At 43.9% G+C, this 24,598-nt stretch overlaps 1 long non-coding RNA gene across 1 annotated transcript in view; it reads right to left on the minus strand.

Moving 5' to 3' along the window:
• Positions 1-13,030: 13,030 nt before the first annotated feature.
• Positions 13,031-24,598, minus strand: part of LOC148453728 (uncharacterized) — a 194,737-nt gene continuing 183,169 nt past the window's right edge. The window contains exon 5 of the long non-coding RNA XR_015874877.1: positions 13,031-13,367. This is a non-coding gene — a long non-coding RNA (uncharacterized LOC148453728). The remainder of the gene's footprint in view (positions 13,368-24,598) is intronic.

Raw genomic sequence — 24,598 nt, forward strand, 5'->3', positions numbered from 1 at the left:
AGTACTGACGTCACTATAACATTTCACTGCACGTGGTGACCTACACATTACTGACCTCACTATAACATCTCACTGCACGTGGTGACCTACACAGTACTGACAGCACTATAACATCTCACTGCACATGGTGACCTACACAGTACTGACCTCACTATAACATCTCACTGCACGTGGTGACCTACACAGTACTGACATCACTATAACATCTCACTGCACATGGTGACCTACACAGTACTGACCTCACTATAACATCTCACTGCACGTGGTGACCTACACAGTACTGACGTCACTATAACATTTCACTGCACGTGGTGACCTACACAGTACTGACCTCACTATAACATCTCACTGCACGTGGTGACCTACACAGTACTGACATCACTATAACATCTCACTGCACGTGGTGACCTACACAGTACTGACCTCACTATAACATCTCACTGCACGTGGTGACCTACACAGTACTGACCTCACTATAACATCTCACTGCACGTGGTGACCTACACAGTACTGACCTCACTATAACATCTCACTGCACGTGGTGACCTACACAGTACTGACCTCACTATAACATCTCACTGCACGTGGTGACCTACACAGTACTGACATCACTATAACATCTCACTGCACGTGGTGACCTACACAGTACTGACGTCACTATAACATCTCACTGCACGTGGTGACCTACACAGTACTGACCTCACTATAACATCTCACTGCACGTGGTGACCTACACAGTACTGACATCACTATAACATCTCACTGCACGTGGTGACCTACTCAGTACTGACATCACTATAACATCTCACTGCACGTGGTGACCTACACAGTACTGACCTCACTATAACATCTCACTGCACGTGGTGACCTACACAGTACTGACCTCACTATAACATCTCACTGCACGTGGTGACCTACACAGTACTGACCTCACTATAACATCTCACTGCACGTGGTGACCTTCACAGTACTGACCTCACTATAACATCTCACTGCACGTGGTGACCTTCACAGTACTGACCTCACTATAACATCTCACTGCACATGGTGACCTTCACAGTACTGACGTCACTATAACATCTCACTGATCTATCTGCTGTCAGCGTCCAATCACTTTTGTCTACAAAGTGTCGTTTATGTCCGGTATCTGTAATTATGTGTAAGACTAATTTAGAAGGTTTGTTCTTAACTGTGACTTGCACTTCTCCAAGCACAAGACCCTGCTGGCAATTCATGGGGGGAGATGGGGAGATAACGTCGTGAAACTTCCCAATGCAACCAATCAGCTGGCTAATATGAGCAACTTCTACACATTGGGCCGGCTATTTAAATCATGTGCTCGCACTGCGTCGCGTAAAGCCGCCCACTAAGTAATAGCGAGCTGCCGCACTATGCGCTCGCACTTGTATAAAGACGCCCCTTTGCCACGTGTAACACACGTCATCTCCGGCAGTTGTAGGATTAATCGGGAACATCGAGAGCCATCGGAGCTGCTCGCAGCGCTTGTGGTAGCCTTTTCCCCCCACAACATTGCGAGCAGTTCAGGCTAAAATACAACCCAGTCACGTGTGTAATGACGCTACTTTGCTAATTATGCACACCCATTAAACGCCGTTCTGACGGTCGGGCACACCTGCGTTCGCACATCCACATCCCCGTTTTCAAGCACCTTCCCCTGTTACCACCCACACTCGGCACTGTCACTCAAAATAACGGCCCAACTGCGGGCTACAGGCGAGCACTTTCCCATCGCAATGACTGGTTCGCGCACGCGCATTGCGACTCATATGCATACGCAGATTGGGAAACATCGCTCAATGCAAGCGCAGCATAGCGTCCGGGTGTGAATCAGGCCCTATGTCCCATAAAGGCACTTACTGGATGTGCAGCAGTAAATCGACCCAGATTTAAAAGCAGTCGCTTTCTTCCTTTTTGTTCCTGTGCTAATTAGTGTCCATGTGCCATTGTGCTATTACCCCAAGTGTCAGTGTATTATTGTCTCCATAGCCTAAATTAAGGGCTTCACAATAGGATATATTGTACGTCAGGGTCTTCCACACGTGCTAAGGTGATTTAAATCTTTAAACATTGTAAGTGGATAATATTTGTATTTAAATTTGCATGTATACTTAATGCTGGATACACACTGGCAGATATATTCGCCGATCAATTGAACGGCTGATATATATCGGGTGCCCGTCGGCCAATGTGAACCATTGTGCTGTGTGTACAGGTGGTCAGCCAATCGCCTGTACACTAGCTGCAGAGGCCGCGGGGAGTGGGACGCAACGCTGCTCGCAGCCAGCGGGACCCACGGCCAGATGACAGATGATGGTTGTTCAGTGTGTATGATCAACCATCAACTGCAGATATATCTTTTGGGTTTGTTCCCACCGTAAGTTAATGGATGGGTAAGTGCCCAGGTTGTGGGTGTACTCCGGAATCCTTGGTAGTCTGGTGGGTGAATAGTTTGTGGGTTAGGATTGCTAGTGTGTTTGTAGTTTGCATCCAATTGGGAATTAGTGGGAGGGGTAAGTAGGGATTTTTTGGAATGCAGGAGTGGTTTTCCTCTTTTTGGGTAGGTAGATTCTGTCATGCTCAGCCGTTTGGTTGAAGGTGTTTTGTTTATTGGCCCAGATTTGGCTAAAATATCCTACACAATAGATTAAGGTTATAACAGCAAGTCTTGGCAAATATGTTCTACTAACCATTTTACTCAAATTATATTGCCAGACATTTTTACTGACATCATATTAATGGAATTCTATAGTGTCAGCGTTCCCTGCAGGACTTTACAAGTGGGAACACAGTAATAAAACAAGACTGAGTATTAGCAAACTGACTAAGAGGACAAAGCTGCAACCGTGTCAGTGGTGGATGTTATATGTAATTTACAATTGCTAGAATGATGCCGTCATTCTACTGATATCTACATTTCTTATTGGTGGAAAAGACGTCACTGTCTGATGGAAACAATGTGACTCTGTCTATGGGCTCTGCCGGCATCACGCCCTCAATGCCATGTGTCCACGTAGTCTGATGGAAACAATGTGACTCTGTCCATGGGCTCTGCCAGCATCACGCCCTCAATGCCATGTGTCCACGTAGTCTGATGGAAACAATGTGACTCTGTCTATGGGCTCTGCCGGCATCACGCCCTCAATGCCATGTGTCCACGTAGTCTGATGGAAACAATGTGACTCTGTTTATGGGCTCTGCTGGCATCACGCCCTCAATGCCATGTGTCTACGTAGTCTGATGGAAACAATGTGACTCTGTCTATGGGCTCTGCCGGCATCATGCCCTCAGTGCCATGTGTCCACGTAGTCTGATGGAAACAATGTGACTCTGTCTATGGGCTCTGCCAGTATCATGCCATCAAAGCCATGTGTCCACGTAGTCTGATGGAAACAATGTGACTCTGTCTATGGGCTCTGCCGGCATCCCGCCCTCAGTGCCATGTGTCCACGTAGTCTGATGGAAACAATGTGACTCTGTCTATGGGCTCTGCCGGCATCACGCCCTCAGTGCCATGTGTCCACGTAGTCTCATGGAAACAATGTGACTCTGTCTATGGGCTCTGCTGGCATCACGCCCTCAGTGCCATGTGTCCACGTAGTCTGATGGAAACAATGTGACTCTGTCTATGGGCTCTGCCATATCACACCCTCGATGCCATGTGTCCATGTAGTCTGGGCAGCTGTAAAAACATGATGTGGAAAACAAGTTGGATGAATAATCTTCATTTCATTTAGAGGAGCTTTTGGCACCACAATTCTCCTGCACCAGAGTATATAGAAGCCTGACATTGTTACTGGAGCCGGGGTTTGTGAGTTCGGTGCTCATCATTCACCATAGGAAGTGGTGACATCTCCAAGTCTCCTTGTCACATCGGGCCTGATTGTGGTATTGGACACAAAATTGGAAGCACCACCACATACGCTACTTGTTGCAGGATACGAGGTAGAGCGATTTGCTTTGTGTGTGAAATTTTTATTCCTAGGCGTCAACTGGGCTGTTAATAGGTGGAAGCACTGAACAGATCCTTCTCATAGGAGAGTCATGGGCGTGTTAATATATGAGGCTGTCAGTGCATGGGGGTGTCTGTACATGGGGGTGTCTGTACACGGGGGTGCCAGTACACCGGGGTGTCAGTACATGGGGGTGTCTGTACACGGGGGTGCCAGTACATGGGGGTGTCAGTACATGGGGGTGTCTGTACATGGGGGTATCTGTACATAGGGGTGCCAGTACATGGGGTGTCAGTACATGGGGGTGTCTGTACACCTGGGTGCCAGTACACGGGGGTGCCAGTACATAGGGGTGTCTGAACATGGGGGTGCCTGAACATGGGGGTGTCCGTTCTTGGGGGTATCAGTACATGGGTATGTCTATACATAAAAGTGTCAGTACATAGGGGTGTCTGTACATAAAAGTGTCAGTACATAGGGGTGTCTGTACATAAAAGTGTCAGTACATAGGGGTGTCAGTACATGGGGGTGTCAATACATGGGGTTGGCAGTACATGAAAATGTCAGTACATGGGAATGTCAGTAGATACTGGTGTCAGTACATGGGGGTGTTAGTACATGGGGTGTGAGTGTACATGGGGATGTCAGGACATGGAGTTGTCAGTACATGGGGGTGTCAGTACATGGGGTGACTATTTGGGGGTGTCAGTACATAGGAGTGTCAGTACAAGGGGGTGTCAGTACATGGGTGGGAGTGTCAGTACATAGGGTGTCACTATTTGGGGGTGTCAGTACATAGGAATGTCAGTACATGTGGTTGTCTGTACATAGAGGTGTTTTTACATGTTGGTGTCAGTACATGGGTGGAAGTGTCAGTACATGGGGTCAGTACATGCTGATTTTAGTACATGGGGGTGTCAGTACATGGCAGTGTTAGTACATGGGTGGGAGTTTCAGTACATGGGGGTGTCAGTACATGGGAGTGTTAGTACATGGGTGGGAGTTTCAGTACATGGGGATGTCAGTACATGGGAGTGTCAGTACCCAGGAGTGTGACCACAGGCATGAACATAGAAGGATGTCCGAACATTAGTCCCACTATGTGATCTACTGCAGGCACTACAGTGTTGTAAAAGGTGAGCTACTGTGGCATAATGTGACTTATTGAGGAACCAGAGTGTAGCATTATGTGTCCTACTGGGGGCACTACAGTGTGGTATAATGTGACTTACAGAGAGCACTACAATGTGGCGTAATGTAACCTACTGCTGTCTTACAATGTGGTATAATGTGACTAACTGGGAGCACTACAGTGTGGCATAAGGTAACCTCCTGGGGGCCCTACAGTATGGCATAATGTAACTTACTGGGGGCTCTACAGTGTGGCATAATGTGACTTATTGGGGGAATTACAGTGTGTTATAATGTGACCTACTGGGGCACTACAGTGTGGCATAATGTGACTTACTAGGGTCTCTACAGTGTGGCATAGTGTGACTTACTGGGAGCACTACAGTGTGGTATAATGTAACATACTGGGGCCCTACAGTATGGCATAATGTAACTTACTGGGGACTCTGCAGTGTGGCGTAATGTGACTTATTGGGGGAACTTCAGTGTGGCATGATGTGTTCTACTGGAGGCACTGCAGTGTGGCATAATGTGACTTATTGGGGGAACTTCAGTGTGGCATGATGTGACCTACTGGGGGCACTGCAGTGTGGTATAATTTGACCTACTGTGGGGCTCTACAGTGTGGCATAATGTAACTTACTAGGGGCTCTATAGTGTGGGATGATATGACTTATGGGTGCACTACAGTGTGGCATAATGTGACCTACTGTGGGCCCTACAGTATGGCATAATGTGACTTACTGGGGGATCTACAATGTGGCATAATGTGACTTATTGGGGGAGCTACAGTGTAGCATGATGTGATGTACTGGGTTGTACTACAGTGAGGCATAATGTGACCTACTGGGGTCACTACAGTGTGGCATAATGTGACTTAATGGGTCTCTACAGTGTGTTATAATGTGACCTACTGGGGGCTTTACAGTGTGGCATAATGTGACCTACTGGGGGATCTACAGTATGGCATAATGTGTCCTACTGGCTGATCTACAGTGTGGCATAGTGTGACTTACTGGGTGCCCTATAGTGTGGCATAATGTCTTACTGGGGGCACTACAGTGTGGCATAATGTGACTTACTGGGAGCACTACAGTGTGGCATAACAAGACTTATTCATGGTACTACAGTGTGTCATAATGTGACTTACTGGGGGCTCTACAGTGTGGCATAATGTGAGTTATTGGGGGAATTACATTGTGTTATAATGTGACCTACTGGGGGCACTACAGTGTCGCAAAATGTGACCTACTGAGGGAACTACAGTGTGGCATAATGTGACTTACTAGGGTCTCAACAGTGTGTCATAGTTTGACTTTCTTGGGGCACTACAGTGTGGCATAATGTGACTTACTGGGGGCTCTACAGTGTGGCATAACAAGACTTATTGGCAAAACTACAGTGTGGCATAATGTGACCTACTGGGGGAACTACAGTGTGGCATAATGGGACTTACTAGGGTCTCTATAGTGTGGCATAGTGTGACTTTCTGGGGGCACTACAGTGTTTCATAATTTGTCTTACTGGGAACTCTACAGTGTGGCATAATGTGACCTACTGGGGTCACTACAGTTTGGCATAATGTGACCTACGAGGTGCTCTAAAGTGTGGCTTAATGTGACCTACTGGGATCTCTACAGTGTGGAAAATGTAACTTACTGGGGGCACTACAGTGGGGCATAATGTGACTTACTGGGGGCTCTACAGTGTAGCATAATGTGACTTACTGGGGGAACTACAGTGTGGTATAATTTGATTTTCTGGGTGAACACTGGGTCTACTTTAAATAGGCCCCTAAACCCCTACACCCAAATGTATTACACAAGATAGTTCTTATATTAGTTATCATCAGGAATGAGGAAAGTAAGAGACTGGCACTCCCCCAGGTCTGAGCGCTCATGTTTCTCAAGGCCTGAAGCTTTTGCTTGGCACTGCAAAATCTCCCTTCACCCAATATAGAAGCCATAGCACTAAGCAGTGGTATAGCACAAAGTCACAACCCCCATAGCAATAGAGGTCCCTAAAAGTAGAAAAGTTAACATACAAAGCAAAAAAAAAAAAACATTAGTGGTAGTATAAATCAGATACCATTACAATTAGGGAGACATTTTTTAAAAATATATATTCATCTATGATACCAACCATATGCTAATCACCAGTTGTTTAATCCTTTAATGTTAACTAAGCAGATATATATTGCACACATTACTTCATTTACAAGCATACAGTCTTGCCGTTAAAAATTTTGCATATATGCAAATATTTTTGCTGCTTATACATTTTAAGTGTAAATGATGTAATATTTCTGCCCACTTAGTTGACATTAAAGGCTTAAATAATTGGTGATTAGCATATGGTAAGTGTTATAAACAGAAAAAAAAAACATTTTAGTCTCCCTAACTTGAATGGTATATGATATAAAGTGGTGTATAAGAAGCTGGCAACCTGGCAAGTGTCTTCCTGGCCAAGGAGCAGATACACCCCTTATCTGGAGTGCGCAAGATGTGTTGGGACTGAGAAAGTTCCTGTCATCTCTCTTCAGGGGCTTCTTATGACAAGAACCCTATAGATGGCATTGCCTATTGGGCTCAAGCAGAGAAAAATTATACTTGCTGCATATGTGAACATTGCAGCCCCATTGAAATGTATGGAGTTTGCTTTGCCGTTGGTCCACAGCAGATACTGTATTTCTCATATCTGCTCCAGACTTACTTTAGTACATTGGGGGATCCATCTGTATTGTGTAAACCTGTGAAAAAAGTAATTTTCTGAAGATTTTGCCACATTTTTTTAGTAATGACACCTCAAACCCTTAAGTGTTTTCTTTATTACATTATTGCAAATTCTTGTTTGTTTTTATGTACAGGGATACAGACATTTTACAAAGATAATAATTAGAAAAGGCTTTTTGGTGTATAATGTGGCAATACGTGATTTTTTTTAGCAGAAGTATTTTCTTTAATTCGCTATGTTTCATGCACATGCTCCACCTTGTGCTTCTGTGATTCCTCCTGCTTCTCTAATAATATAATAATTCAGCGTACTGTACTTTTGCTTTGGTTCTGCCTCCAGTTGATTTGGTCCCACCACAGAATATTTTCCAAGACCGCTCTAAGTTCTCGATCTGCCCCTGGTTCTAACCTCACCCACTTCAAACCTGAGGACATCTTGGAGTTAAACACTGAATACAATGAGGCCCTCAGGCCCTAGTCAAATGCACCTACTGTATGGGATGTTCTGTCCTTGTTCCCTTTAAAACTGCACCATAACAATTATTACATTGATAATTATAGATAGACAGACAGATATGAGATAGATATATAGATATGAGATAGATAATAGATAGATAGATCAAAATATATTAAACAGATAGATATGAGATAGATAGATAGATAGATAGATAGATAGATATGAGATAGATAGATAGATATGAGGCAGATAGATAGATAGATAGATAGATAGATAGATAGATAGATAGATAGATAGATAGATAGATAGATGAGATAGATAGATAGAATAGATAGATAAATAGATAATATTTCTTAATATTTCTAAAACAGAATTCATTATATTTCCACCGGCCAAAAACATTTACCAATCTGATCTCTCTATCACTGTTGATAACTCGACAATCCACCCTGCCCCACAAGCTCGCTACCTTGGTGTCATCCTTGACTCTGAACTGTCCTTTGTTCCGCACATTCAATCTGTCTCAAAATCATGTTACATACATCTAAAATATATATCCAAAATTCAACCATATCTCACACAAGACACTGCAAAAACTCTAATCCATGCACTTATTATTTCCCGCATTGACTATTGCAATAGTCTCCTTCCTGATCTTCCCAAAAACAGGCTCTCGCCATTACAATCCATTATGAATGCAGCTGCGAGGCTGATCTTCCTCGCCAAATGTTCATCGTCTGCTGCCCCGCTCTGTCAGTCCCTCCATTGGTTGCCAGTTTTCTACCGTATTCAATACAAAATACTTTTACTTACACATAAGGCTATTAACCAAACCACACCAACATACATCTCTTCACTCATCTCAAAATGTCTCCCAACCTGACCTCCCCGCTCAGCACAAGATCTGCGTTTCTCTTCCCCACGCATTACTTGTTCCCATTCACGGTTACAGGACTTTTTTTGGGCTGCACCCACTCTATGGAATGCCTTACTACGCACAATAAGACTTTCCTCTAGTCTCCAATCCTTCAAGCGTTCCCTGAAAACTCACTTCTTCAGGCAAGCTTATCAGATTTTAGAACCGCCCACATATCCTTCATAGCTTCCATATCTAATTACATCCCCTCTCACAGTCCACACACAATCTCAAACATCGTCTTTCTCTCACATCCTCATGACATTTGGCCAACATTCCGGTGTGACTGGATCATGCAGCCAACCAAGAAACTCTGCATTCTGGCTGGACCAAATGCAATATATAGCACCTATCCTTGTGTATCAATGCCTATTTCCCTATAGATTGTAAGCTTGCGAGCAGGGCCTTCCTACCTATATATCTGTCTGTTATTACCCAGTTTTGTTATATTAATGTTTCCAAATGTAAAGCGCAAAGGAATATGCTGCTCTATATATAAGAAACTTAATAAATAAATAATATATAGATAGATGAATAAATAGATATGAGATAGAATGACTGAATGGTCGTTTGATAAATAGATAGATAGATAGGATAGATTTTTTTAATTCAGAATCAGATGACTCCACATTATATTGTTTTATAAAGTTGTGTCCTTCACATTCGATAATTTTTTTGCAGCATTTTAACAACAATTGAAAGCCGAGCAGTACAGTAGACTGTTTTGTGACATAACTTTTAGTGTTGCAACTGTGGCATTTTTCACTTCATCATCTGTTAATAATAATAATAATAATATTATTATTATTATTTTTATTATCCTTTGTTTATATGCCGCCACAAGTGTTCCGCAGCGCCTTACAAAGTACATAAACAAATAGGTCGACCAGCAACTTATGGTGCATACATACGGTCAGATCTGTCAGATGAACGATTCAGCGATTTGAACAATTTCACCAACGATTTGAACGACTGAACGATTTCAGACAGTATTAAAGTGAATGAAATTGTCAAAATCTGACTGCAAACACAGATGATGTCAGATATCGTTATCCGACATACGGGAACGCGCATCGCTCATCATTGCAGGTCCATGTGTCAGATTTTCTTTCAGATATGAATGATTGAACGATTTTTAAAATCGTTACCGTTCATATCTGACAACCTATCTGACCGTGTGTATGTACCATTACAGTACAATACAATCTAGGGCAAGTACATGGATAATATACATTGCTACATTACATGTTATGACCATAACACCCAGATATGCGGCAGAGCGTAAGCACCCAAGTGTTGGGTGCCCTAGCGGGGAGTAAGAAGTAGATGAAAGTAAAGTAAAGGGAAGCACAAGAGGATAGAGGGCCCTGCTCGTTAGAGCTTACATTCTACAGGGGGAGGGCAGACAAACAGGTGCAGAGCTGGCCCTAGGCATAAGCATTCTAAGCAAATGCGTAAGGGCATCCCACGGCTCTGGGATGCCCCTAGGCATATGTGTGGATATATATAGGATTTTTTTCTATTTATTTGTTATATTCAGCGATCAGCAATTTATTTAATAGTTATTTTTAGTCATAGTGTCCCCTGGTAGGGACTATAGAAAGATGGCGTCGGTGGATTAAATTTTTTTATAACCGCGATCGCTTGTTAGTGTCGATTATTCATGTGTAATGTTTGTTGTTACTTTTATTGTAGTGTTTTGAATGATTCTATGATTTATGGAGAGAAAAATAATCTTTATGTATGGTTATTATATACGCCGCTATTATGGGTATCATCCTGGCATAAGTATAATAGGATGACTGGATCTGGACTGAACCATACCCATGTGTGGCTTACTGATGGCAGACGCAATTACGTCACACATTGGTCTCAGTGCCTGTGAACGCTACCAGGAGCCTGTATTGTTGCAGGAGATCTCGGCTACGAAAAAGTGCGAAAGCTGTGTGATCTGGAGACGCGGACTTGGTGCTGAGTAAATGTGCTAATTGCTGCTAATTTGGATGTATGTGAGCTTTTTTATTATAGTAAAGTGCTTTTTATACTGTGCTCATTTGTGCACTTTCCTATTTCTTTATAATATATGTGTGTATATATACATTATATATATATATTTATATATATTTATATATATGTGTATATTTCACACATATATATGCGCGTGTGTGTATATACATATGTGTGCATATTATATATGTGTATATATATATATATATATATATATATATATACAGTATATATATTGTGATAGAAGCACTGGAAAAGTTTGGAATGGCTTCTATGTGTATCTCAGATTCTGTCATATGTCTTTTAACCCCAGGAAGAGTCTGTTTTACAAACAGATTTTGAGTGTCGGCTTTTGGTAAAAGCCGGAGATTGGGTCCTGGGGGTGTGGATGTGAGAGAGAAGGGAGGGCTCCATCCACAGGGCCTTTTCAGGTGTTAGGCCTTTCAGCCTGAGAGCAGGCTAATTAGGGATTAGACCTGGAAGTGGCTCAATATAGCTGTGTAAGAGTTTAGATGCAGTGTCTCACACACCCTGCGGAGAACAGACACTGAGGTTTGTTCAGAGACACTGTGACCTTTTGAAAGTGCTGTGTTTGTGGGGAGGTAATAGGCCTTGCCACTTGTAGAGAGGAAATTACCTGTCTAGTCAGTGCCCAGCCGGGCTAGGAGTTATTTTATGTTTAGTTTACTTGATTATTGGTTTTGCACAATAAAAACTGGTGCCGACCAGCTTGTACGAAAACCCAAGACTGTGCTATTTCCTGGCTGCTGTGTGTAAGGAGTTGTCCATCAACCCCAGGAGAGGGACCCCTACCCCGATCATATTACAATATCTATATATATATATATCTTTTGGTATCCTGGTGGTCTGGATGCCAGCGTAGGGATTCCGGCGCTAGTATTGTAAGCGTCGGTATCCCGACTGCCGACATGCCGAACATATCCCGTACACAAAATATGTCCGTGAACAATGACATTCACAGACATATCGCGCCGGCTGTGCAGCACATCTGTTGGCAGATATATCCGCTCATCGTACTGTGAGTACGGGCGATCAGCCGACCACCCTTACACTTGCTGCAGAGGCCAGCAGGGAGGGGGTTGCTATGTGACCCCCGGTCAGCGGGACCACAGTTGATGTTTGTTCAGTGTGTATGTACAACCATAATCTGCAGATCAGGCAGAAATTACAGGGCGCTATGTCCAGTCTGTATGGAGGGTGTCCCATTGCTGTCCTATTAATTTCAGTCAACAGCAACATGTGGTCGGGCATTGTCTTGGAGCAAAAATCACTGTTTATTCAGCAAATGTGGTCTATTCTTCCTCATGGCTCCACGCAAATGGGTTTTCAGGAGGTTTGCATAGTAGTCACCATTAATTATCTGGCCATGGGGAAGCCACTGCTTTAGGATCATACCGTGTGCATCAAAGAACAGCAGAAGCATGACATTACACGCTGAAGGAATCACACAGAATTTTTTGGGCGGAGGCGAATTTGCGCGTTTCCATACACTGCACTATTGTTTTCATTCCGGATCATAATTAGGAATCCACGATCCGTCACGCATCACAATCTATGTCAGGAAATCGGGTATCCTCTCCGACATTCAATCGGTGTTCTTGCACAATTCAACTCGTCGTTGCATGTGCTCTTCTGTGAGATTTCTGGGTAACCACCTGACACACGCGCAATGTATTTTCACTTTTGAACCCATTTGAATGAGATGCCAAGTGAAGCTGGAAGTTCACGTAAAGTTACCGTCTGTTATTTTGTAACATCTCCGCAGCTTTGACAATTTTGACACCTGTGACCGCGGTGGATGGTCTGCCAGAACGTCATCAGACACTTGCGTATTACCCTACTTGAAGTGCTTCCCCCACCTACAGCACGGCTAATTGTATCTCCACCGTTTGCTTGCCGTAACATGTCATAAGATTCATAAGTTTAATTTCCGCTTTTTCCAAGTTTAACACAAAATTCAATCACCCATCTCTGATGTAATCTGATACATCTTCCTCATTCGCCATGACGGAACGTACGAAGATCTTCCACTCGCTGTGACCAAACAAAGAAGACTACAGCAGTCCAACCGCAGGTTCTGACACGTCGATGTATGAGCTTCACGATAACCAGCATAGCGCTGCCACGTCCGCCTATGGGACAGAAAAACAGACGCAGTCTCATTACTTTTCAATCAGCCCTCGTCATTAGATAGATAGATAGATAGATAGATAGATAGATAGATAGATAGATAGATATGGGAGAGATTATAGATAGATAGATAGATAGATATGGGAGAGATGATAGATAGATAGATAGATAGATAGATAGATATGGGAGAGATGATAGATAGATAGATAGATAGATAGATAGATAGATAGATAGATAGATAGATAGATATGGGAGAGATGATAGATAGATAGATAGATAGATAGATAGATATGAGTTAGATAAATAGATAGATATATAGATAATTAATGTGATAGATATGAGATAGATAGATAGATAGATAGATAGATATGAGTTAGATATATAGATAGATAGATAGATAGATAGATAGATAGATAGATAGATAGATAGATAGATATGGGAGAGATGATAGATAGATAGATAGATAGATAGATAGATAGATAGATAGATAGATAGATGGATGGATAGATAGATAGATAGATAGATATGAGTTAGATAGATAAATAGATAGATATATAGATAATTAATGTGATAGATATGAGATAGATAGATAGATAGATAGATAGATATGAGTTAGTTAGATAGATAGATAGATAGATAGATAGATAGATATGAGTTAGATAGATAGATAGATAGATAGATATAGATAGATATAGATAGATAGATAGATAGATAGATAGATATGGGAGATATGATAGATAGATAGATAGATAGATAGATAGATAGATAGATAGATATGGGAGAGATGATAGATAGATAGATAGATAGATGGATAGATAGATAGATAGATAGATAGATAGATAGATAGATAGATATGAGTTAGATAGATAGATAAATAGATAGATATATAGATAATTAATGTGATAGATATGAGATAGATAGATAGATAGATAGATATGAGTTAGATAGATAGATAGATAGATAGATAGATAGATAGATAGATAGATAGATAAGCAGGAATGTAAGAAGGATTTAAACCTGCATTGCAAACTGACTGAAAGAACTGATATTCTCTTTTAACAAAATATTATAAATCATTTTCAGATGCTATGTACTGTAGCTATTGTAATATCGCCTCTATGTAACAGCTGTGGCCGGCAGTCCCATCTATTGTATTATGGGCTAAGTTGCACAATGTACAGAATATATGGAAGGCACAATGATATCTTCAGCAAGCCCCAGGTAACATCACAGGAGAGCCGCCTGTAAGCCATGTGTGAGCAGTTATTGGCTGGATCCTGCGGCAGAGCTCAGAGTAAGGGGCCGGTGTGCCGCACAGGTGCAGTGTCGCTGTGATAGCCTGACATGTGGCTCATTAGCAGAGCTAATAACGTCTGCTCTGTCGGTGCTGGAGTGGTAATCCCAGGCACAGAAAACCTCTCTCCTTCAACATGAACTGTTGTGATAACTTTCTGCTGCCAAGACTTTCCCAGCCACTTGCTGTAACAGTCATGGGAGCTGCTCCATTTAACACAGACCTTCAATTAACATTTTCTGATGCCACCGTGCACAAAAATATAATATATATATATATATTCTAGTACTTATTCCATCTTCCTCATTCCTTGTCTCATTGGCTGACAGACTCAGGGGCTTTGCAAAAAGAAGATGAAAGATGGTTCTGCTGCAAACTGCAGCTCCTGTCACAGAGCAGGGAAATATTGGGCAGCCTTTTACCATGCCCCTTCATTCAGCTGGCATCATTCCCAACAATACCTCCATAGCAACCCATCCACCCCCCTGTAGCTGCAGCACCATCACCCCCATAGTAACCCATCCATCCCCCTGTAATAACACATTCTGCTGTATACTTCTTACCATAATGGGGGGATCTGGGGTATCCTTGGCTGTATGTACGGGCACCAAACCTAATACGCAGCTTCTGTGGGCAGGTGAGATCACCAAACGTTTGTTTAACTTTATTTTTCCTGTTTTCCCTCTCGTGGGCAACATATAATGAGTCTATGAGCTGCATGGAGCCCGGTGGCCTCAGGTTTTGCATGCGCGGTCTAGATAGTGTGTCATTTACACAGCTTACATCGTCACTACAACGCACTGACTGACGCACGGCTCAATCCTTCTCTGTAACATGGTGTGCGCACCATTCTCTATCTAAGTGAAGAAACATACAAGCAATTCATTGTAATCTCAACCAGTGCCGTTCTCAAAACACTCTTGGCGGTATATTATAACTAAGCATCGGTTTTGCATTTTCCAGCAGGTTTATTGGCAGATTTGCATCCTGCTGATTTACTAAACCCCAAACTTACAGGAAACAGACAAGAATCTAGACTTAATAAGAATACAACTGAACATTGGCTCACCATTATATAAGAGAGGCTGCGGCGTTACGTGTATCGGAGTGCGCGCACACACAGATGATAAATGCAAACAGGTGGAACTGATGCAACCAAACACACTTGCGTGGCATCTAATACCCCCACGGACTCACCATAAGTGGATATGGTCTTTACTCAGTGAGGGCCCAGGTCGCGGCCCAGTGTAATTGGTTTCTATCGTGAAAGCAACAGAGTACTTAGGGCCTGATTCAGAGCCACTCGTAAGCGGCAGCTCGTTCGCTCCGAGCGATTTTTGGCCAACTGCGCATGCGTACGGATCGTTATACGCATGCGCGAACCAGTCAGTGCGGCTGAAATTTATGTGCTCGCAAAATAGCGAATGCCTGATAAATTGAGTGACAGGAGGAGGCGTATGTGGGTGGTAACAGGGGAAGGTGCTTGAAAACGGGGAGTGGAGATCCGATCACAGGCGTGCTTAAAGGTCAAAACGGGCGTTTTATGGGTGTGCATAATTAATACAGCAGCGTCATTGACCACGTCACTGGGTTTTTTTTAAGCCAGAACTGCTCGCAAAATTGTGGTATCAAAAACCAACCACAAGAATAGCGAGCAGCTCATACCCTGTTCGATGTACTCGATTAATCTAATAAATAGCGGACATGACGTAGGATACGAGCGGCCAGGGGGCGTAGTTTCCCAAAAAACGACCGCAAGTTTTGTTTGCTCGTTCAGACCTAGAGGCGTGAACAGACCGCAAACAGCAAAAGGTTCATTTGAATAGCCACGCCTATTTTCTGGACGAGCGAGCGCAAATAGCGACCGGCTCTGAATCAGGCCCTAAGATGGTATAAAGACTCTGCCTGGAAACACTGCAGATGGAAATGTGGGTAAGGATGTGCTGCTGTTGAGGAAACCGAACATCGGAGTTTAAAGAACACTGGAAGAAAACTATACTGGTGTTAAGATTCTCACTCGATGCTGGGATCGCAGGACTGCTGGCAATGGACAAGACTGGGTAGAGGTGTGGCAGTCCTTCCGCAACTGGAGCTAGCTGGAGTGAGGCTGCAGAAAGATGACAAAACCCAAGTAGCAGCAGGTCACTATGATATGAGAAATGTCTAGGGACTATAGTGCAGCTATGATGCTAGTCCAGTCACCCTTTCCCCTCCTGTGTTCCCCATTGGCTGGCCTATTCAAGTGTACACAACAAGGTTATTTGTAAAATCAATAGAGACTACCCAGAGATTTCCACAGGATCCAATTCCACACCAGCTAACAGTAGGTAATCCACTTCCTTTCAGATCATTTCAACATTTAGCAAAAGACAGCAGGTAGCCTGGGATGTGCTGTAATCAGTGATGGGAGTTGTGGGGTCCCAACCTTTCATCCTTTAATGGTTTATTATTGTGTGTGGGTGGCTCCTTAGTTAAAGGCAATTTTAAGTGTTATTTAATTTCCATTTGGACCGATATAACTTTAAAAAAAATTAGTAACAAGGTTACGGGGTTTCTAGAGTGTTTCATTCAATCAAAATGTATTTAAAATTTGTACTGTATCTGTATTTTTCCTTTTTAATATTTTTTTTTGGGGGGAGGGGGAGGCAACTCTATCATGCTGGTAGAACTGGGTGGCAAAGTTGCCTTAAGTTCCAAATCTTGTTAATTACCTGTGCCGCCTACTCCAATGGCAGTCAGGGAGGATGGGGAGAGAGAGGACAGGGCAGGAGAGCTATATTTTAGTGTCATCAGAGTAAAGTTGGTATTGGATGCCAGTGTCGGACTGGGGTATTGAATGCTCACCAAGGGAATGCATGGCAGTGACCCGCTGAAGGGGTGTGATCAGCAATTGGCATCAGTGCACTCAAAGGGCCTGATTCAGGTTGGATTGCAAAGCTGCGGACGCACGCAATGCGCATGATGCTTGTGTTCTACCCATGCGTAAGCATCGCAGTACGCGTGCGCAAGTCGGCCACAGTGATCGGATATGCGAATGCAGTGTATACGCAGTGTAACACAGAAATGATTTTACAGCAAGTGCCGTTTGGGGGTGGAGAGGGGAGGTGGTAAGAGGAGCGCAGGCGTGCCTGTGCATCTGAACGCCATTACAGGGGCGTGCATAATTAAGCCCCAGCGACGGCATATGCAGCCTGAGCTCTGCATGACGACAGAAAGCATCGCAGTTAGTGCGGCATGTCAAGTTCAACCACAACTCTGCGTATGTGTCCGATGTTACTCAATGTTACCGACTCTGACTTGCGGATGTATGTAATGGGAAGTGGGCGGCTTCATAGGCTGGGGGCATCTTGGTATAATGCTGTGAATGCATTTACATTTTTTGCTACGTGCGGGTGCGTGTGATTGCAGTCTTGTGATCTGTGCTGAATCAGACCCAAAGAACACTACATGATACAGTTAGTGTTTTCTTCCACCTACCATGAGTATTGTCAGTGTGGTTTTCCATAATAAGTTTTGGGAGGGGATTACATTCAATTTGAGTTGTCTAAAATAATTTGATTAAGTTACCATTGTTAAAAGAATACCTAACAGTTGATCTTTTACTTCAGTCTCCGTTTGAATTGAGACAAAACGCGTTGACGTCGTAGACAGCTACCTTGTGCTATCCGGAGTATCAGGAGCGACAAGCTTATTCCTACTGCACTTTCCCCGGAAAGGCCACACTAAAAAAAACAAGCGACTGCCCTCATTCAGAACGAACGCTCGCTTCTTGCGAGCGCCTCTGAATGAGGGCCATAGGCTGATAACTAGCGCAGTATAAAAATTTTTGTCCTTTTGTTTTTTTTGGAAGTTAGCACGTAACTTCTTATACTTGCGAGTGGTTCACCTAAAGTTGATTAGACGTAACTTCTTATACTTGCGAGTGGTTCACCTAAAGTTGATTAGTAAAAGCGCCGGGAGCTTGGTAATTCATTCTACCTTTGTGATGTTCTTTTTCATAACTTGGGTAGTTAAGTATTAAGGGGCTCATTCAGAGGAGCAAGCCATGTTATTGCCGCACGCAAGTGGTCACCATGGTATCAATGTGTGCTCTTGGGAGGTAACAGGGAGGTGGTTAGGCTGACGCGGGCGTAACAGCATCTATGTCTAAAGACGCAGCAGAGCAGACACAGGACGCACTCTTCAGATGGCGATATCGCAAATGCCATAGGGTCGGTGAAAGCTTTGACGGTGCAAGATAGATTTGCGTCGCTGCCTGTGGATGTCTCCATTGGAATATCATAGGTCACAGTATTATCGTAAAGACAACGTCTTAATCAGGCCCTAAATGTGTACAGGAAACGTTGGGTGATGCTGTTACTCCAAAAATTACATAACTAACTGGCTGTTTCCATAAGTATAGGGAGATTGCGTGCCCCAGCACCCTCCTTCAACATGGATATGTATCATTTCATAAACAAAACATATAAATGTACTGATTAGCATATGACACGTTTAAGGTCTATAGCCCCCACAGTCATGATTCTTGGGAGTTTGCAAGGGGCACAGGATAGGTAAATATGGGATTGGTTTGGACAGATCTGACTTTTGGGTTAATTACAGAGAGTTGTCCCCTTTCCCGTGAGCTGGTGCCATGGGCGTTTCAAAAGAGAAGGGGGTCCGTGTGCAGTCTCCGACACGGCCCCCCTCCTCTCTGTCCGGCGGCTGGCAGCGCACTCAGCTGTGCGCGGCCAGCGCCGGAGTTACAGACTCTGGGCACTAGAGTGCGCCCAGAGTCTATAGAGTATGCGTAGGTCACCGGGAAAATGGCTGCGCCGGCCGTTTTCCCATTACTGCACATGTGTAAACGACAGCGGCCATTTTCCACCGAACCCCCGCACCGTCATGGGACTCCGGAGAGGTAAGTAATACTATGGATGCAGGGTGTGCGGTGAAGGGGCCCCCCTGGACCCAGGGGCCAGTGTGCCCCACACACCCTGCACCCATTATAGATACGCCTCTGGCTGGTGCACTCCAGCATTTAGAAGGAGTCTGAAATTATGTGATAGGGACAAGTATGACTGAGGCGCGCTTGTAATTTGCTCCTGAGAGCGGGAAGCAACTCGCACCTCGTGCCTCTTAAGTTACCACTTCTGTATTTCAGTTTAATAAAACTTTGCATAAGTTAAATGTAGGTTTGTCTGGAATGTAGAACTGTACTAAGTTGGAGGTGCCCTAAAGTTTTTAGCACTTTCACTGCAAATCTTCATTCCCACATTTCGTTACTTCCAGGAACACCTTTCCTGCGTGCTCTTGCAGCACATTGAATCCTCCCCCGGCATGCAGCCTTCTCTCGCTGTGAGTGGGTTAAGTGCTTCCAGCTACCGCATATTGCCACAATGCCAGAAGGGAAAAAAAGAGAGTACAAGTGTACTTCAAGCGACTTGTATCCAGCCAGCAGCCAACCAGTGCATAATCTCTTGCAGAGGAACAGAATACAATCTAAAACACAATGCGCTTTTTAAGGCTTTTCAAATGAAACATTTTTCTTTATTAAGAGTAAGCCTAAATACAATTGGCACGTGCAAACAATTGGCATACTCCGCTCCTGCCTTCTCTTGCCCACTGGAATGCTGTCAGCTGCAGAAAGAATAATGGATGTCAAATATATACGGGGAAAGAGACAAAACTTGTTGGGAGCTGATGCAGGAGTGCAGGTTTCTAAATTCAAAATTAAAACAGTGAATCTGCAAGGTGACGCTAGTTTGGAAGCATAATTGAAACAGAGGCGCAAGGATAATCACGCTAAGAAAAAAATGGAAGACATAGGAAAATATATTATTTCCACCTTTTTTTGTGTGGAAGAAAAGACATATAAACAACAGCTGAGGTATTATCCTACCTTAGGGGTTATTCTGGACAAGGCTTACTTGGCCACCTCTCCTGGCTCGGATCGGTAGCAGTGCCAGCGGATTTGAATGTTGGCTGATCTTGGTCTTGATATGCCAGATTTCCTTTTAAATTGTGTTAGTCCCAGTCCAGGCCTGGTTAAAGTGAATTGAAGAAGAGCAATTTTGGCCGAGTTTGCCTCTAAGTGACAAATATAATATAAAAGTAAAGCCGCCACTGGCCACACTATTATAATCAGTACAAAACCAGGTGTGTTTTGAATTGAGTGTAATTGTCCCTTTAAATCCAGTCACCAAAACTGCTGAAGGTGAGAAGGCATGTAAAGGGAAACATGGAAATTTTAGACCTAAGTATGTCTACACAGGTAGAGATTTGGATAATCAGTTAGGAGGCATCCGCAATGCCGTACATACCGCCTATTATTGGGTACATACCGGCGATAAAAATTGTGCCTAGAAAATCGCAAAGGACAGCTCTCCCAGAAAGAGATGTCAACTGCGATAGAGAGACCTCCGGGTTTATGACCCAGAAGTCCATCTGGCGTCCTGCTGCATGCACAGGACACGTGCACCGCGGGGGGAGCTGGCAGCACAGATGGTGTAATGGTTAGCATTACTGCCACACAGCACTGAGGTTGTGGGTTCAATTCCCACCACGGCCCTAACTGTGCAGAGTTTGTATATTCTCCCTGTGCTTGCGTGGGTTTCCTCCGGGTACTCTGGTTTCCTCCCACACTCCAAAAATATACTGGTAGGTTAATTGGCTCCCAGCAAAAATTAACCCTAGTGTGTATGTGTGTGAGCGTGTGTTAGGGAATATAGATTGTAAGCTCCACTGGGGCAGGGACTGATGTGAATGGCCAAATATTCTCTGTAAAGCGCTGCGGAATATGTGTGTGCGCTATATAAATAACTGGTAATAAAATAAATAAATCTGATTGGATCCCTCTCAGGTGGCATCCCAAAAAGAAGCCCATCTAATAAAGGCGTTACCCACTGGGACAAAGCAACAGAATGCAGGTGCAATGCATTCCGTGCTTAGTACATATGAGAAATGCAATAAAAAAAACCAAAAATGCAGGTTTTGCTGCATTTCTGCCCTTAGAACATCCTATCATTAAGGTTCTTTCGTCCAAATTGTCCCAAAGTTATTGTTTCTTATTATTATTTTTATTATTAACAGCTTATTTAGGATAGCACATTCTGTTGTGTTTTAAAATTGCAAACTACAGTAATAGAACAAAACTTAGTAATAACAGACAGACATAGAGGTAGGAGGGCCCTGCTGGAAACTGGGTAATAACAGACAGACATAGAGGTAGGAGGGCCCTGCTGGAAACTGGGTAATAACAGACAGACATAGAGGCAGGAGGGCCCTGCTGGAAACTGGGTAATAACAGACAGACAGAGGTAGGAGGGCCCTGCTGGAAACTTAGTAATAACAGACAGACATAGAGGTAGGAGGGCCCTGCTGAAAACTGGGTAATAACAGACAGACATAGAGGTAGGAGGGCCCTGCTGGAAACTTAGTAATAACAGACAGACATAGAGGTAGGAGGGCCCTGCTGGAAACTGGGTAATAACAGACAGACATAGAGGCAGGAGGGCCCTGCTGGAAACTGGGTAATAACAGACAGACATAGAGGCAGGAGGGCCCTGCTGGAAACTTAGTAATAACAGACAGACATAGAGGTAGGAGGGCCCTGCTGGACACTGGGTAATAACATACAGACATAGAGGTAGGAGGGCCCTGCTGGAAACTGGGTAATAACAGACAGACATAGAGGTAGGAGGGCCCTGCTGGAAACTGGGTAATAACAGACAGACATATAGGTAGGAGGGCCCTGCTGGAAACTGGGTAATAACACAGACATAGAGGTAGGAGGGCCCTGCTGGAAACTGGGTAATAACAGACAGACATATAGGTAGGAGGGCCCTGCTGGAAACTGGGTAATAACACAGACATAAAGGTAGGAGGGCCCTGCTGGAAACTGGGTAATAACAAACAGACATAGAGGCAGGAGGGCCCTGCTGGAAACTGGGTAATAACACAGACATAGAGGTAGGAGGGCCCTGCTGGAAACTGGGTAATAACATACAGACATAGAGGTAGGAGGGCCCTGCTGGAAACTGGGTAATAACATACAGACATAGAGGTAGGAGGGCCCTGCTGGAAACTGGGTAATAACAGACAGACATAGAGGTAGGAGGGCCCAGCTGGAAACTGGGTAATAACAGACAGACATATAGGTAGGAGGGCCCTGCTGGAAACTGGGTAATAACAGACAGACATAGAGGTAGGAGGGCCCTGCTGGAAACTGGGTAATAACTAGGGGTGTGCACCGACCTCTTTTCGTGTTTTGTGTTTTGGTTTTGGATCTGGATCTTTCTTCGTGTTTTGGATCTGGATTGGTTTTGCCAAAACCACACTTTGGTGTTTTGGGTTCTGGGTTTTGTGTTTTGGATCTGTATTTCTTTTAAAAAAAGCATAAAAACAGCTAAAATCACAGAATGTGTTGATTTTTCTGCTCCTATGCTATTATTAACCTCAATAACCTTAATTTCCACTCATTTCCAGTCTATTCTGAACACCTCACACCTCACAATAGTGTTTTTATGTCCAAAAGGTTGCACCGAGGTAGATGGATGACTATGCTAAGCGACACGAGTGGGCGGCACAAACACGTGACCCATCTAGGAGTGGCACTGCAGTGGCAGACAGGATGGCAGTTTGAAAAACTAGGCCCCAAACAGTACATAATGCAAAGAAAACAAAGAGGTGCAAGATGGAATTGTCCTTGGGCCCTCCCACCCACCCTTATGTTGTATAAACAGGACATGCACACTTTAACAAACCAATCATTTCAGCGCCAGGGTCTGCCACACGACTGTGGCTAAAATGATTGGTTCGTTTGGGCCCCCACAAAACAAGCTGGCAATTAATCTGGCCCTGCACAAACTGGCTCTACGAAGGCAAGATGTCGTCCTCATCCTCCTCATTCACCGATTCCTCACCCTCTTCAGTGTTGTGTACATCCTCATCCTCACAGAGTATTAATTCGTCCCCGCTGGAATCCACCACCACAGGTCCCTCTGTACGTTCTGGAGGCTGGTCTCCCTGGAAGAGTTAATAATTCATTTTGATGAACATCATCTTCTCCACATTCTGTGGAAGCAACCTCCTACGCCTTTTGCTGACAAGGTTCCCGGCTGCTCTAAACACTCTTTCGGAGTGCACACTGGAGGGGGGGCAAGTCAGGTAAAATAGAGCCAGTTTGTACAGGGGCCTCCAAATTGCCTCTTTTTCCTACCAGTACAGGTACGGACTGTCTGACATGCCTACTTGGATGCTGTCACCGATGTAATCCTTTAACAGACAGACGCACGCTTGTCGCTGCTGCTTTGAGGATGCAGTTGCGGCTACAGCCCACACAATTCACAAAGACATGAAAAAAAAGATTTTTTTTATTGTTTGTGGAGCGCACTTTGAGGGTTACACCACCCTTTAACAGACAGACGCACGCTTGTCACTGCTGCTTTGAGTATGCAGCTGCGGCTACAGCCCACACATTTCACAAATGCAGAAAATTTTTTTTTTTTTATTGTTTGTGGAGCACACTTTGAGGGTTACACCACCCTTTAACAGACTGACGCACACTTGTCGCTGCTGCTTTGAGGATGCAGGTGGAATCTAGACGGGATTTGGAACCGGGAACACACAACCTCCATCAATTGTCTAACTCCCACTGCACTAATGGCGGATACCGGACGCACGTCTAATACCAACATAGCAGTCAAGGCCTCAGTTATACGTTTTGCTTCAGGATGACTGCTGTCGTACTTCATCCTCATCGCTAGGGACTGTTGGAGGGTCAATTGTTTAGTAAAAGTAGTGATGTTCCTACTTCCTCTCTGGGATGATGAACAACTCCCAGCAGCAGCAACAGCACTAGGAGGAAGTGGTTCTTGATCTTTCCCTATTTTATTTTCATCTGAGAAAGTTTGGTCCTCCATTTATGTTATATTGATATATACGTGCGGCTAAAGCGCA

This window comes from Taudactylus pleione, unplaced genomic scaffold (assembly GCF_031769625.1).
Source record: "Taudactylus pleione unplaced genomic scaffold, aTauple2 ptg001106l, whole genome shotgun sequence".
In the NCBI taxonomy this organism is placed as follows: Eukaryota; Metazoa; Chordata; class Amphibia; order Anura; family Myobatrachidae; genus Taudactylus; species Taudactylus pleione.